General features: G+C 31.7%; 6 non-coding genes across 6 annotated transcripts; 3 read left to right on the top strand and 3 right to left on the bottom strand.

The window, feature by feature from the left end:
• Nucleotides 1-5,246: 5,246 nt before the first annotated feature.
• Nucleotides 5,247-5,365, bottom strand: LOC134682231 (5S ribosomal RNA). The gene has a single exon (XR_010100869.1). It is a non-coding gene; the product is annotated as a 5S ribosomal RNA (ribosomal RNA).
• Nucleotides 5,366-5,679: 314 nt separating this feature from the next.
• On the top strand, nt 5,680-5,752 carry Trnar-ccu (transfer RNA arginine (anticodon CCU)). The gene has a single exon. It is a non-coding gene; the product is annotated as a tRNA-Arg (tRNA).
• Nucleotides 5,753-11,856: 6,104 nt separating this feature from the next.
• Nucleotides 11,857-11,975, bottom strand: LOC134682230 (5S ribosomal RNA). Its single transcript, XR_010100868.1, has one exon. It is a non-coding gene; the product is annotated as a 5S ribosomal RNA (ribosomal RNA).
• Nucleotides 11,976-12,289: 314 nt separating this feature from the next.
• Trnar-ccu (transfer RNA arginine (anticodon CCU)) lies at nt 12,290-12,362 on the top strand. Its single transcript has one exon. It is a non-coding gene; the product is annotated as a tRNA-Arg (tRNA).
• Nucleotides 12,363-12,852: 490 nt separating this feature from the next.
• Nucleotides 12,853-12,971, bottom strand: LOC134682229 (5S ribosomal RNA). Its single transcript, XR_010100867.1, has one exon. It is a non-coding gene; the product is annotated as a 5S ribosomal RNA (ribosomal RNA).
• Nucleotides 12,972-13,285: 314 nt separating this feature from the next.
• Nucleotides 13,286-13,357, top strand: Trnar-ccu (transfer RNA arginine (anticodon CCU)). Its single transcript has one exon. It is a non-coding gene; the product is annotated as a tRNA-Arg (tRNA).
• The last annotated feature ends 1,472 nt before the right edge of the window (nt 13,358-14,829 follow it).

Genomic DNA, 14,829 nt, shown 5'->3' with positions numbered 1-14,829 from the left:
ATTGGAATGAAGATGACGTTAAAGGAAATGGTAATGGTAATGGAGATGGAACAATTGGTGATGGTATTGGTAATGGAGATGAAGATGATGATGATGAATATACAGACGCTGATGAAGCCATGGTAGATGATGTAACAGATACCGTTGATAACGCGTCCGAAAATGGTGAAAAGACAAAGATCGCGACTGACAATAGTGAGCAGACAAAGATCGCGACCGACAATGGTGTAAAGTCAAAGATCGCGACCGAGATGACGATTAAAGACAGTGAGCAGATTTCAGAAGGACATAATGTAACTGTTAGTAGCAATATTAATAAATGTAATGTATTATTAAGTACAAATGAAATTATGAATGAAAATGTTTCATGTGAAACAAATGTTAATGATGAGAAAATTAGTAACATCCCCTCTCTGGAACAAAAATGCAGCCAGGGAGGTGATGATGGTGTATTTGGTGAATTAGATGAAATAAGTATGGACACTGACCCATTGACTGATGAAGAAAGTGAGTGGGCTAGTGTAGAAGACAAATGCAAAAATATATTTAAAAAAAATGCAAGACGAAAGTCATTGAAAGTTAAGGTTAATGTAAAGGCTGCTATGTTGGCACATCAAAAAAAAAATAGAAACAAATAAAAATGGATTGTAAATATTATATAATATTCAATATATTTTATATAGTAATGGCTATGTTTAATGTTATAAGTCTTAATTGTAACGGACTTTGTGATAGCAATAAGAGGAATTGTATTTTTTCATTGTGTAATGAAAGATTTTATGATATTATATGTTTACAAGAAACATTTTGGAATGATTTGTTTGTAGAAAGAATTAAAAGAGATAAAACTATTTGGGATGGAGATATTTTTTATAGTAATAGTGGTAATAACCGTCAAGGTGTTGCTATTCTTGTTAGTAAGAAATTAAAAAACATTTTTGTAGAAGTGGAAAATGATAATGGAAGATTTATTCATATAAAAGGGACAATTAATGATAAATTAATTGACATTTATAATATATATGCACCAAATAATGTAAATGAAAGATATGAGTTTTTCTTAAAGTGTAAACAAAAAATTAGCAAAGGAAAATATGTATTAGTTGCTGGAGATTTTAATACTACATTATCAAGTTTGGATAAGAGTGGTAAAACCATGCATTGTAATGATAAGGCTGTAAAATCCTTATGTAATTTTATGCAAGAAAAAGATTTATATGATATTTGGAGAAATAGAAATGTTAATACAAAAGTTTTTTCTAGAAAACAGGTTGTACAAGGGTTTTTAACCCAAAGCAGAATAGACTATTTTCTAGTGTCATTAGATTTAAAATCATGTATTAAGAATATTCATTACAAGGATACTAGTTTTAGTGATCATAGTATCGTCAGCATGAAGATAGATTTTTGTAATGTAGAAAGAGGTCCAGGTGTTTGGGTTTTTAATAATTCATTTTTACAAGATGAGTTATTTATTGATAAAATGAAGAGATTATTTGCAAATGAAATTGGGTCAGATTTTTATGTGTCAAATCCCTTAATTTGGTGGGATAATTTAAAATTTACAATTAAAAGATTAAGCCAAATTTATGGCAAAGAAAAGCAAAAAGATTTAAACAGGGAATATTATAAATTGCAGAATAAAATTCAAGAATTATCAGTAAAATCTGCAAATGGTATTCAGATAAACAGTGAACAATTTTTAGAATTGCAAACGCAATTAGAAGATATTGAAACATACAAATGTCAAGGTGCAATTTTAAGATCAAAGTCACAGTGGGCTTTAGAAAGTGATAGAAATACTGCATATTTTTTGAAATTAGAAAAGTATCGACAGAATAAGAATGTGATAAGTGAAATAAAAGATTGTGATGGGAAAATTGTTACAGAAACAAATGATTTACTTGATGTTATACATGATTATTATAAACATTTGTTTTCTTGTGTTAGTATTGATATGCATTCAGTTGATGAATTATTGAATAATGTTAATGTAAAAATTGATGATGAAGATGTAGAAATGTGTGATGATGAAATTAGTATTGAGGAAATTGAAAAATCCTTAAAAGGTATGAAAAAAGGGAAAACACCTGGACCAGATGGTATAACTGCAGAATTTTATTTGTATTTTTTCAATGAATTAAAGCATGTATTACTCTATATTTATCAAAGTATTGAGGAAAATGAAGAATTATCTAGATCTATGAGATATGGGAATATAAATATAATTTTTAAAAACAAAGGTGATCAATCAGATTTGAAAAACTTTAGGCCAATTAGCTTGTTGAATGTTGACTACAAAATACTTGCCAGAGTAATGGCAAATAGATTTAAGTATGTACTACCAAAAGTTATTTCACCAAATCAAAGCTGTTGTATTCTAGGAAAAGATATATCTGATACAGTTGTTAGTGTTAGGGATTTTATGGATTTAGTAGAAATGGATGATATAGAATGTTATTTATTAAAATTAGATCAAGAAAAAGCATTTGACAGAGCTGGACACGAGTATCTTTTTGCAGTTTTGGATAAATTTGGATTTGGTGATAAATTCAAAAAATGGATAAAAATATTTTACACCAACATTTTTAGTTCAGTTAAATGTAATGGATTTTTAACTCCATACTTTAGATTGAAAAACTCTGTCAAACAGGGGTGTCCCATTTCGGCTCTGTTATATGTTTTGTTAGCAGAACCATTGAGTATTGCTATTAAGAAAAATTGTGAGATAAGAGGTGTTGTAATACCAAATACAAATGTTGAAGAAAAGGTTTTTGTACATGCTGACGATACAACTTTGACCTTAGTGGATAAAAATTCAGTTAGTGAAACTTTTCGAGTACTAGAATTGTACGAAAAAGCATCGGGTGCAAAATTGAATAAAGAAAAATCAGAAGTTTTAGCACTTGGAAAAGGGAAAATTTGTTCAAATGATTTAAAAATTTGGAAAATAAAAGAATGTGATGAAGTCTTACAGTTATTAGGAATATGGGTGGGAAAAAATAAAACATTATGTGAAAAATTGAATTGGGAAGGTAAAGTACAATCAATTACAAAACTCCTGAATTTTTGGAAAATGAGGCATTTAACTCTTCATGGAAGAGTAAGTGTTATTAGTGCCTTACTTATGAGTAAACTGTGGTATACATTAATGGTTGTAAATATACCTGAAAAGTATTGCATACTTATAAAAAAGAAATGTTTAGAATTTTTATGGAATAATAAACCTCCTCTTGTAGCATATGAGGTTATTATCAATAAAGTAGTTGACGGAGGATTGAATTTTCCTGATATTATGCAGAAAATGTATGCTTTTAGATTAAAATATTTGAGTAGACTGTTGGATGAAAACTATTGTGCTATATGGAAACAAACTTGTCTTTATTTCTTTTCTAAGTTTGAAAATATGAATCTTGGAATTGAAATTTTATTCTGTGATCTCCGAAATAGAAAAATAGATGCATTACCAGAATTTTATCAAAGTCTGATTTTGTCATGGCAAAGTATTTGTGAAAATGTAGATATTGAAGTTAATTCAGAAAATGTTTTTGATATTCCGCTTTTTCTAAATCCAAATATTACAAATGGTAATAAAATGTTATATCTTAAGACATTTATTGAAGCAGGTGTATGTAAAATAAAAGATATCGCATATGAATGTAAACCAGGTTTCTTGAAAGAAAGTTATATTCAAGAGATTGTATTAGAAAAATTTCCGGAAGTTACGGAAAATAAAATGTTACATGCAGTTAGAAATGTGTTAGAAACAATACCTGATGAGTATAAAGTGTTAGTTGAAGCAAATGTGCATGTTAGTAAAACTCCTGTGTTAAAACCCATGATTAAAGATGGCGTCCAAATTTGTTCACTTCCATCCACGACGAATTTTTATTATCGAATGCTTGTATCAAAGCTTTCTAGAGAACCTAAATCTGTATCACGATGGCGTTTGATGTACGCAGATTTTGACCTAAGAAAGATCCAGAAAATCATGAATTTTTCTTTTTTACAAAGCGATTGTCGCGAGGTGGCATTTAAAGTTTTTCACCGTATTATATTTACAAAAGAAAGGCTATTTAAATGCCGTATTACAAAGGACTCACTTTGTCCTATTTGCTCAACTCTACCTGAGAATTTAAATCACCTGATTTTAGAGTGTACGATGTTAACTCGCTTCAATGATTTTGTAAAGAATTTTTTACACAATATTTTGTATAAGAGTTCAGGCAGTTATATAAATGACCTTAGTTTTGAGTTCATGTGTATGTTTGGTTTGACAAAACAAAATAAATATATTAATTACTATTTTGTAAATAGTGTATTAGCAATAAGAAGATTTTGTATTGTAAAAAGACGAAATATTGCAATGTTAGAAAATAAGATTATAGACATAGAACAATACTTTAAGTCTACTCTTGTTAAAAATGTGAACTATGCTTATGAACATTATAAACGCAACAATGCGCTACAATTATTTGAAAAGTATTATAATGAAAATAATCCAGTATTAATTATTAAAGACAATCAAATTCAAATTGATTTCTAGTGTGATAATTATCATGTGATGTTAATTGTGAATATATTACATATGATTGAAGTTGTAATTTTACAAGCTTATATTGTGATAATGTGAATTTTCAGGAGTATAGCCTGATTATTCTTTTTATATGTATTATCTGAATAAAATTTTATCAAGAGAAAAAAAGGCACCGGCCTCCTAAGCCGGGGATTGCGGGTTCGAGTCCCGTCGGAGGTAGACAATTTTTACTACCCTCACAACATAGTCTGCCTAAATGCACTTTTTCACAAAGATCCGTAAATAAAAATGCTGTTATTGTAGCTACATAACGGCATTTGAAATTAGTTTTGTGCTTCGAAAGACTTACCAAACATGCAGCCACAACCTTTCAGCGTCCTCGAATTCACCCTAGCGTCGCTATGACAATATTCAACAATAGAAAGGATCGACGTACTTCCTTGTGAAGTCAGACTTCAGTCAAAGCGCAATTAAACGATTGTAAACTGAATATTTCGTGTTTGTTTTCCTAATTTGACAAATTTACCGGTAAAGTTATATTACGACTTGTAGTGACTTAGAAATTCGTCTGTCGACCTTTTTATAACAGTTTTATCAAGGTAAATATGAACATGCAGGGACACAATAAAATGAAGGGTAAAACGAAAAAAAAGAGAACAGGTGAAGGAGGAAGAAGATAGGAACAGACACAGACAATTATAAAAAGGAATGTCTACAACACCCGGTATTCCCAGGCGGTCACCCATCCAAGTACTAACCGAGCTCGACGCTGCTTAACTGCGGTGATCGGACGAGAACCGGTGTGTTCAGCGTGATATGGTCGTAGACACTAAAGTGACTAAAATAAAGGCATATAAAGCTAAGAACGCCGGAAGTATATCATGTATATGGAATCATCACTTTGATATTGAAAATAGAATCTGTTTAATTTCGGCATGAGATTTTTATACAGAAAACTTCTGAAACTGATGAAATTGATACAGATATGAGATCAATCGATGAAATACAGTTTGTATTTGTAGTTTCTGTCCTCATTATTATTAATTTTCAAGTTCACTAGAATGTTGATTTCAAGGATATGTGCGAATTTACAGAAACGACGCCCACGAATGACATGGGTATTTAAATGCACAACTACATACGCCTCCGTGGCCCAATGGATAAGGCACCGGCCTCCTAAGCCGGGGATTGCGGGTTCGAGTCCCGTCGGAGGTAGACAATTTTTACTACCCTCACAACATAGTCTGCCTAAATGCACTTTTTCACAAAGATCCGTAAATAAAAATGCTGTTATTGTAGCTACATAACGGCATTTGAAATTAGTTTTGTGCTTCGAAAGACTTACCAAACATGCAGCCACAACCTTTCAGCGTCCTCGAATTCACCCTAGCGTCGCTATGACAATATTCAACAATAGAAAGGATCGACGTACTTCCTTGTGAAGTCAGACTTCAGTCAAAGCGCAATTAAACGATTGTAAACTGAATATTTCGTGTTTGTTTTCCTAATTTGACAAATTTACCGGTAAAGTTATATTACGACTTGTAGTGACTTAGAAATTCGTCTGTCGACCTTTTTATAACAGTTTTATCAAGGTAAATATGAACATGCAGGGACACAATAAAATGAAGGGTAAAACGAAAAAAAAGAGAACAGGTGAAGGAGGAAGAAGATAGGAACAGACACAGACAATTATAAAAAGGAATGTCTACAACACCCGGTATTCCCAGGCGGTCACCCATCCAAGTACTAACCGAGCTCGACGCTGCTTAACTGCGGTGATCGGACGAGAACCGTTTTTTTTTTATCTTTATTAAAATCAAACATCACATTACATCAATAAAATCAGTGAAATGTATCTATCACAGTTGAGTTACACAATACAATACATTTCTAATTACATAATACAAAGTCTATCTTACAGTTATCTAAGATTACAGTTCATTAGTACATCAGAGATCAAATATAATCACATCACTGTCCGTTTTCTGCAGTATAGAATTATGCAGTAGGAAATGCTTTTCAAATATGTTGCTCATATTTTTCATTTGACACAAATATTCATTAAAATAAGTCACATAATGCTTCAATGTGTATTGAAAAAATCTTAAAATATCAATATTCTTCACATTATTTTTTACAAGATTTCTTCTTCTAAATATACAGTAACGTGCAACTGATAACATAAAGTTAACAAAACTGGCATTCACACCATTGATTGTCACAGTTAAACCGAGCATAAATATTTGTTCATATACAACAGAATTCACTTGATCTGAATCACAAGTATCTAATAATAACTCTACTTTTGTAATCAAATACTGATGAAAGTCATATAATTCAGAACACTTTATAAACAAATGCATAATATCTTCTATTTCATTACAACAAATATCACACAAATCATTATCTACCAACTTCATTTTTAATAAACGTTTGTTTGTAAATATACAACAGTGAGCTATTTTAAAATCAAGCTCCGTCATTAATGACGGTTTCCAAAACATATTAACTATTTTCCATACTTTATGCATAATACTTTCATCATCTTGAAAGATATTCATCCATTTGTCAACAGATTTTGGTCGCTGACACAATTTATTAATAACAAGACAATATAACTGTTTTGATGAACACATCTTAAAATCAACAAGTTTACAATTCATATTCAAATTAATGTCAATGTTTCTATTGTTTGTTCTATGATACACCTCAGTCCCTACAGTTTTAGTCCACAATTCTGGTAAAGCAGACTGAAGTGATCTATAACGTTTTATAATACTATCTATATCATATTCATCATTCCCATTAGCAACAATTTCTACAATAGCGTTTTGAGGTAAAAACCCAGGTTTTACCTCATAGCAAATGTCTTTCAACTGAATTATTCCAGACTCTATAAAATCATTCCATAAAATTGTTTTCCCACATATCAAAATTTCTGAATTACAAAACAACGGTTGATTATAAATATTTTCAACTGTATAATCAAATGACACATTTTCTCGTATAAAGCAAAATGATTTTAACATTTCTTTGTATATAACAGGAATACAAGACATATATTTATCTTTTAATGACATGAATACAATGTCTTCTGCCAATTTCATATTCAATACTTTGGAAATAAAATACCTAAAAATGTCTTTCCATATTACTTTATAATCTTCATTTAAAAATCTGGCTAAAAACTTCAATCTAAAAGCACAAATTTTTGATTTAATATCAGGCAGTTGTAAACCACCTTTATTTTTATCACAAATAATAGTATTATACTGTACAAGGTGTGCACCACCATTCCACACAAAGTTAACACATAGTCTCTTCATTTCTTCAATAGCCCATTCAGGCATAGAAGTAACAAATAAATTATACCACAATCTAGACATTAACAGAGAGGTTATTACATTTACTCTACCATGTATTGTCAATTTTCTTTGTATCCACATATTTAATAACATCTTGATTTTATTTAGTTTTCCTCTCCAATTCAATTCATTACATACATATTCATTTTTGCCAATATAAACACCTAATAACAAAATTTCATTTTCACAAATTTTGAGACCATGGCAATTTTGTTCATTTTCTGTCATACAACCTTTCCCTATAGGCATTATTTCTGACTTTTGCCTATTTATTTTAGCACCAGAACATTTACCATACAATTCAAATACATTAAATACTTCATCAATTGACTTCTTATCAGATACAGTTACAGTAGTATCATCAGCATGTTGAAACATTTTACACACTTTTTCTGACATTGGAATATTGATTCCGGAAATATTACAATTATTGCTAATCATACATTGTAAAGGCTCAGCTGCCAAAACATATAACAGAGCACTAATTGGACAGCCTTGTCTTATCCCATTCTTAATAGCAAAATACTTGGTTAAAAAACCATTACATTTTACAGAGCTATTTATTTCATTATAAAAAATTGTAATCCATTTAATAAAACTTTCACCAAAACCAAATTTCTTTAATACACTTAACATGTACTCATGACTAAGCCTACCAAAGGCTTTTTCTTGGTCAGCTTTTACAATATATCCTTCCATATCATCATTTTCTACTAAAGTTATAATATCTCGTACATTTGCAATACTATTAGAAATATCTCTTCCTACTATACAACATGTTTGATTTTCAGACACTATTTTTGGCAATACTTTTTTAAATCTATTTGCCATGACACGAGCTAAAATTTTGTAATCAACTTGCAGTAATGAAATAGGTCTATAATTTTTAATACCTCTTTTATCACCTTTTTTCTTAAAAATTAAACTGATAACACCAGATCTCATTGATCTTGATAAAATACCTTCATCATAAACAGCATTAAAAACTTTATATAAAATCTCTCTAAGTGAATCGTAAAAAGTACAATAAAACTCTGTAGTAAGTCCATCTGAGCCTGGGCTCTTATTCTTAGACATCGATGATAAGGCCTCAGCAATTTCATTAAATGTTATATCTGAGTCACAAATCTCTTTATCATCGTCATCAACCTTTTTATCAACATGTTGTAAAAAATCACATAGTTTATCAGTTTCTATCTCAACACAAGAGTACAACTCTTTGTAAAAATTATATTCAATATCTAAAATTCCATCAGTATCATTTACAATTTCATCATTTACATTATACAATTCTTTCACAGAATTACTTTCCTGTCTATACTTTTCTAAGTTTAGAAAATATTTTGTATTTTTGTCACCCTCTGTAGCCCATGTGGCTTTAGATCGTAAAATAGCACCTTTACATTTATCTAATTCATATTTACTAAGATCTAATTGCAATGTTTCTAATCTAGTTACATCTATATCTATACCACTTGCTTGTAAAGCACATAACCTTTGTATTTTATTTTGTATATAAAAAAAATCCCTTTTCTTTTCCTTAACTAAATCTGAAGAAAAAACTTGAGAATATCTCTTAATTCTATATTTCAAATTATCCCACCAAATAAGTGGTTCACTGTCATATAAAGAACAATTCATAGATTCAACTATAATCTCTTTAACTCTTTTTACATAATTTACATTTGACAATACAGTATTATTCAACACCCATATTCCAGGGCCTCGTTCAACAACACAAAAGTTAAAATTCATAAAAACATATGTATGATCACTAAAGCTTGTTTCATTATAATACACATTTTGTACATTTGGTGATAAGGATTTACTAATTAAAAAATAGTCTATTCTACTCTGCTGCAATATATTATTACATATTCTTTTCCAAGAAAATATTTTTTTACATTCATTTCTTGCTCTCCATACATCATATATATTACAATTACACATAGTTTTATTTAACTCTCTATATGCCTCATCAATACAATGTTTAGATTTACCTCCTTTGTCTAAGTTTGACAGAGTTGTATTAAAATCTCCTCCTATTATAACATTTTGTAAATTTTCAATATAACTGTTAACAAACTTAAAATATCTTGTTCTTTCTATACAATTATTAGGTGCATAAACAGATACAAAATTAAAAATTTGACCATCTGTTTCATATGAAACATGTATAAACCTTCCTTCATCGTCTTTATATACTAATTTTGTTTGATCTTTTACACTATTGGCAACCATGATAGCAACACCTTGCCTACTATTATAACCATTACATTCATATATTTTCCCTTCATACATATTTTGTATTCCATCAACATATGATTTATCCCAGAAAGTCTCTTGCAACAAAGCAAAAGTAGCCCTTCTATCATATAAAACAGATACAAAATTTTGAAAATTATTCACATTTTTTAAACCATTACAATTAAACGAACAAATCAGCACCATTATAATACAAATAAAATAATAAAATTTGTTATCCATTTTTATTTTTATTTTCAGACACCTGAGAGCTTCTACCAGCATTAACATTAGGTTTAGGATTCAACGGAGACCTTCTTGTAAGCTTTCGTTGTTGCTTTTTATATTTTCTAAGCTCTTTAGCAGAGAGAGAAAACACATCAACCTCTTCGTTTGTGTCACCTCCTTCATCCATGTTTTCTTCAACACAGACAGAGGAGTCATCATCACCATCACCACTACCACCCTCTGCGTTGTTTAATGTAACATCACAAAGGGTGTCGTTTCGTTTTTCCCAATGATCAGGATCAAAATCTCCGAAATCTAAATCTTCATTAACAGCTTCTTCACCTAGAAGAGTGCTATCTCCGTTACGTTTAACTTTTTTGCCAGTTTTTTCATCTTTTTTTCTCTTCCTCAACGGCACTAACACTAGGAGCAGAGATATCAACATCATCATCATCTTTCAAATCTACATCAGTATTTTCATCTGACTCGGAACAATTATCTTCCGAATTAGCAATTTTTCTCTTTCTTGTCTCATGCTGTACAATATTTTCCATGTGCACGGCGGCTTCAACAATCAATTCATTTTTGTTATTAATAATATCATCCACCAGACCTTCACTTTCTGGTACATCAACACTTTTAACCTCGGTTTGTTCTGACACTTCATTATTGGTTTCTTCTTGCGAAGTACTCGAATCGTTGACTCCCGTTGCTTCCACGTTGTTAACCTCATTCACGCAACTACATGCGATTTTATTACAAACATTGCACTTAGCAATGATTGGCTGCGGTCGCGTTTTCAAATTGTCTCCCTTCTTACATTTACATTTCAACGGTAGTTCATGACAATGTTCACACTTTGCTGCACGACACCTTCTCGCAACATGACCCTGTTCTCCACAACCACCACAAATAATGTAAGGACAGTTTTTGTGAACATGTTCAGGTGAATAGCATTCTGAACATACCTTTGTCTGGTTATTGTGAACACATTTGTAATACTTTGTGTTTTTACCGACCTTAAAAGGCATACTCCATGGAAGGGCAATAATATGAGGTGGAAAAACACATTTGACAAATCGCGTTCCATCGGCTACCTGCGTACCCGGTACAACTCTTCTAAATACTGGTGAAACGATTTTAATTCCCCTATCTCTTAACATGTCTATAATATCGTCATCATCAATGAATGCTGGGATGTACATGAAAGACACAACTGTCGTATCTGAGTACATTAACGAACATTCGTAATCTTTGTCTAAAATCTCAACTCCACTAAGTATTTTTGTTGCATTAGACTTTGAGTCAAGCGTAACATCGTACGAAGAGGAATCATCCTTAACCACAGCAAGAACAGAGTTCAAACCTGTGACATGCTCAATTGCCCTTATCACAGAAATTGCTTGCACATTTTCTGTTGATATTCCTATAACACGAATAATACAGTCTTTCGAATACACAGACAATTATAAAAAGGAATGTCTACAACACCCGGTATTCCCAGGCGGTCACCCATCCAAGTACTAACCGAGCTCGACGCTGCTTAACTGCGGTGATCGGACGAGAACCGGTGTGTTCAGCGTGATATGGTCGTAGACACTAAAGTGACTAAAATAAAGGCATATAAAGCTAAGAACGCCGGAAGTATATCATGTATATGGAATCATCACTTTGATATTGAAAATAGAATCTGTTTAATTTCGGCATGAGATTTTTATACAGAAAACTTCTGAAACTGATGAAATTGATACAGATATGAGATCAATCGATGAAATACAGTTTGTATTTGTAGTTTCTGTCCTCATTATTATTAATTTTCAAGTTCACTAGAATGTTGATTTCAAGGATATGTGCGAATTTACAGAAACGACGCCCACGAATGACATGGGTATTTAAATGCACAACTACATACGCCTCCGTGGCCCAATGGATAAGGCACCGGCCTCCTAAGCCGGGGATTGCGGGTTCGAGTCCCGTCGGAGGTAGACAATTTTTACTACCCTCACAACATAGTCTGCCTAAATGCACTTTTTCACAAAGATCCGTAAATAAAAATGCTGTTATTGTAGCTACATAACGGCATTTGAAATTAGTTTTGTGCTTCGAAAGACTTACCAAACATGCAGCCACAACCTTTCAGCGTCCTCGAATTCACCCTAGCGTCGCTATGACAATATTCAACAATAGAAAGGATCGACGTACTTCCTTGTGAAGTCAGACTTCAGTCAAAGCGCAATTAAACGATTGTAAACTGAATATTTCGTGTTTGTTTTCCTAATTTGACAAATTTACCGGTAAAGTTATATTACGACTTGTAGTGACTTAGAAATTCGTCTGTCGACCTTTTTGTAACAGTTTTATCAAGGTAAATATGAACATGCAGGGACACAATAAAATGAAGGGTAAAACGAAAAAAAAGAGAACAGGTGAAGGAGGAAGAAGATAGGAACAGACACAGACAATTATAAAAAGGAATGTCTACAACACCCGGTATTCCCAGGCGGTCACCCATCCAAGTACTAACCGAGCTCGACGCTGCTTAACTGCGGTGATCGGACGAGAACCGGTGTGTTCAGCGTGATATGGTCGTAGACACTAAAGTGACTAAAATAAAGGCATATAAAGCTAAGAACGCCGGAAGTATATCATGTATATGGAATCATCACTTTGATATTGAAAATAGAATCTGTTTAATTTCGGCATGAGATTTTTATTCAGAAAACTTCTGAAACTGATGAAATTAATACAGATATGAGATCAATCGATGAAATACAGTTTGTATTTGTAGTTTCTGACCTCATTATTATTAATTTTCAAGTTCACTAGAATGTTGATTTCAAGGATATGTGCGAATTTACAGAAACGACGCCCACGAATGACATGGGTATTTAAATGCACAACTACATACGCCTCCGTGGCCCAATGGATAAGGCACCGGCCTCCTAAGCCGGGGTTGCGGGTTCGAGTCCCGTCGGAGGTAGACAATTTTTACTAGCCTCACAACATAGTCTGCCTAAATGCACTTTTTCACAAAGATCCGTAAATAAAAATGCTGTTATTGTAGCTACATAACGGCATTTGAAATTAGTTTTGTGCTTCGAAAGACTTACCAAACATGCAGCCACAACCTTTCAGCGTCCTCGAATTCACCCTAGCGTCGCTATGACAATATTCAACAATAGAAAGGATCGACGTACTTCCTTGTGAAGTCAGACTTCAGTCAAAGCGCAATTAAACGATTGTAAACTGAATATTTCGTGTTTGTTTTCCTAATTTGACAAATTTACCGGTAAAGTTATATTACGACTTGTAGTGACTTAGAAATTCGTCTGTCGACCTTTTTATAACAGTTTTATCAAGGTAAATATGAACATGCAGGGACACAATAAAATGAAGGGTAAAACGAAAAAAAAGAGAACAGGTGAAGGAGGAAGAAGATAGGAACAGACACAGACAATTATAAAAAGGAATGTCTACAACACCCGGTATTCCCAGGCGGTCACCCATCCAAGTACTAACCGAGCTCGACGCTGCTTAACTGCGGTGATCGGACGAGAACCGTTTTTTTTTTATCTTTATTAAAATCAAACATCACATTACATCAATAAAATCAGTGAAATGTATCTATCACAGTTGAGTTACACAATACAATACATTTCTAATTACATAATACAAAGTCTATCTTACAGTTATCTAAGATTACAGTTCATTAGTACATCAGAGATCAAATATAATCACATCACTGTCCGTTTTCTGCAGTATAGAATTATGCAGTAGGAAATGCTTTTCAAATATGTTGCTCATATTTTTCATTTGACACAAATATTCATTAAAATAAGTCACATAATGCTTCAATGTGTATTGAAAAAATCTTAAAATATCAATATTCTTCACATTATTTTTTACAAGATTTCTTCTTCTAAATATACAGTAACGTGCAACTGATAACATAAAGTTAACAAAACTGGCATTCACACCATTGATTGTCACAGTTAAACCGAGCATAAATATTTGTTCATATACAACAGAATTCACTTGATCTGAATCACAAGTATCTAATAATAACTCTACTTTTGTAATCAAATACTGATGAAAGTCATATAATTCAGAACACTTTATAAACAAATGCATAATATCTTCTATTTCATTACAACAAATATCACACAAATCATTATCTACCAACTTCATTTTTAATAAACGTTTGTTTGTAAATATACAACAGTGAGCTATTTTAAAATCAAGCTCCGTCATTAATGACGGTTTCCAAAACATATTAACTATTTTCCATACTTTATGCATAATACTTTCATCATCTTGAAAGATATTCATCCATTTGTCAACAGATTTTGGTCGCTGACACAATTTATTAATAACAAGACAATATAACTGTTTTGATGAACACATCTTAAAATCAACAAGTTTACAATTCATATTCAAATTAATGTCAATGTT

Source organism: Mytilus trossulus, chromosome 8, assembly GCF_036588685.1.
Source record: "Mytilus trossulus isolate FHL-02 chromosome 8, PNRI_Mtr1.1.1.hap1, whole genome shotgun sequence".
In the NCBI taxonomy this organism is placed as follows: Eukaryota; Metazoa; Mollusca; class Bivalvia; order Mytilida; family Mytilidae; genus Mytilus; species Mytilus trossulus.
The sequence above is the reverse complement of the archived record's forward strand: the minus strand, read 5'-3'. Positions and strand labels throughout refer to the sequence as shown.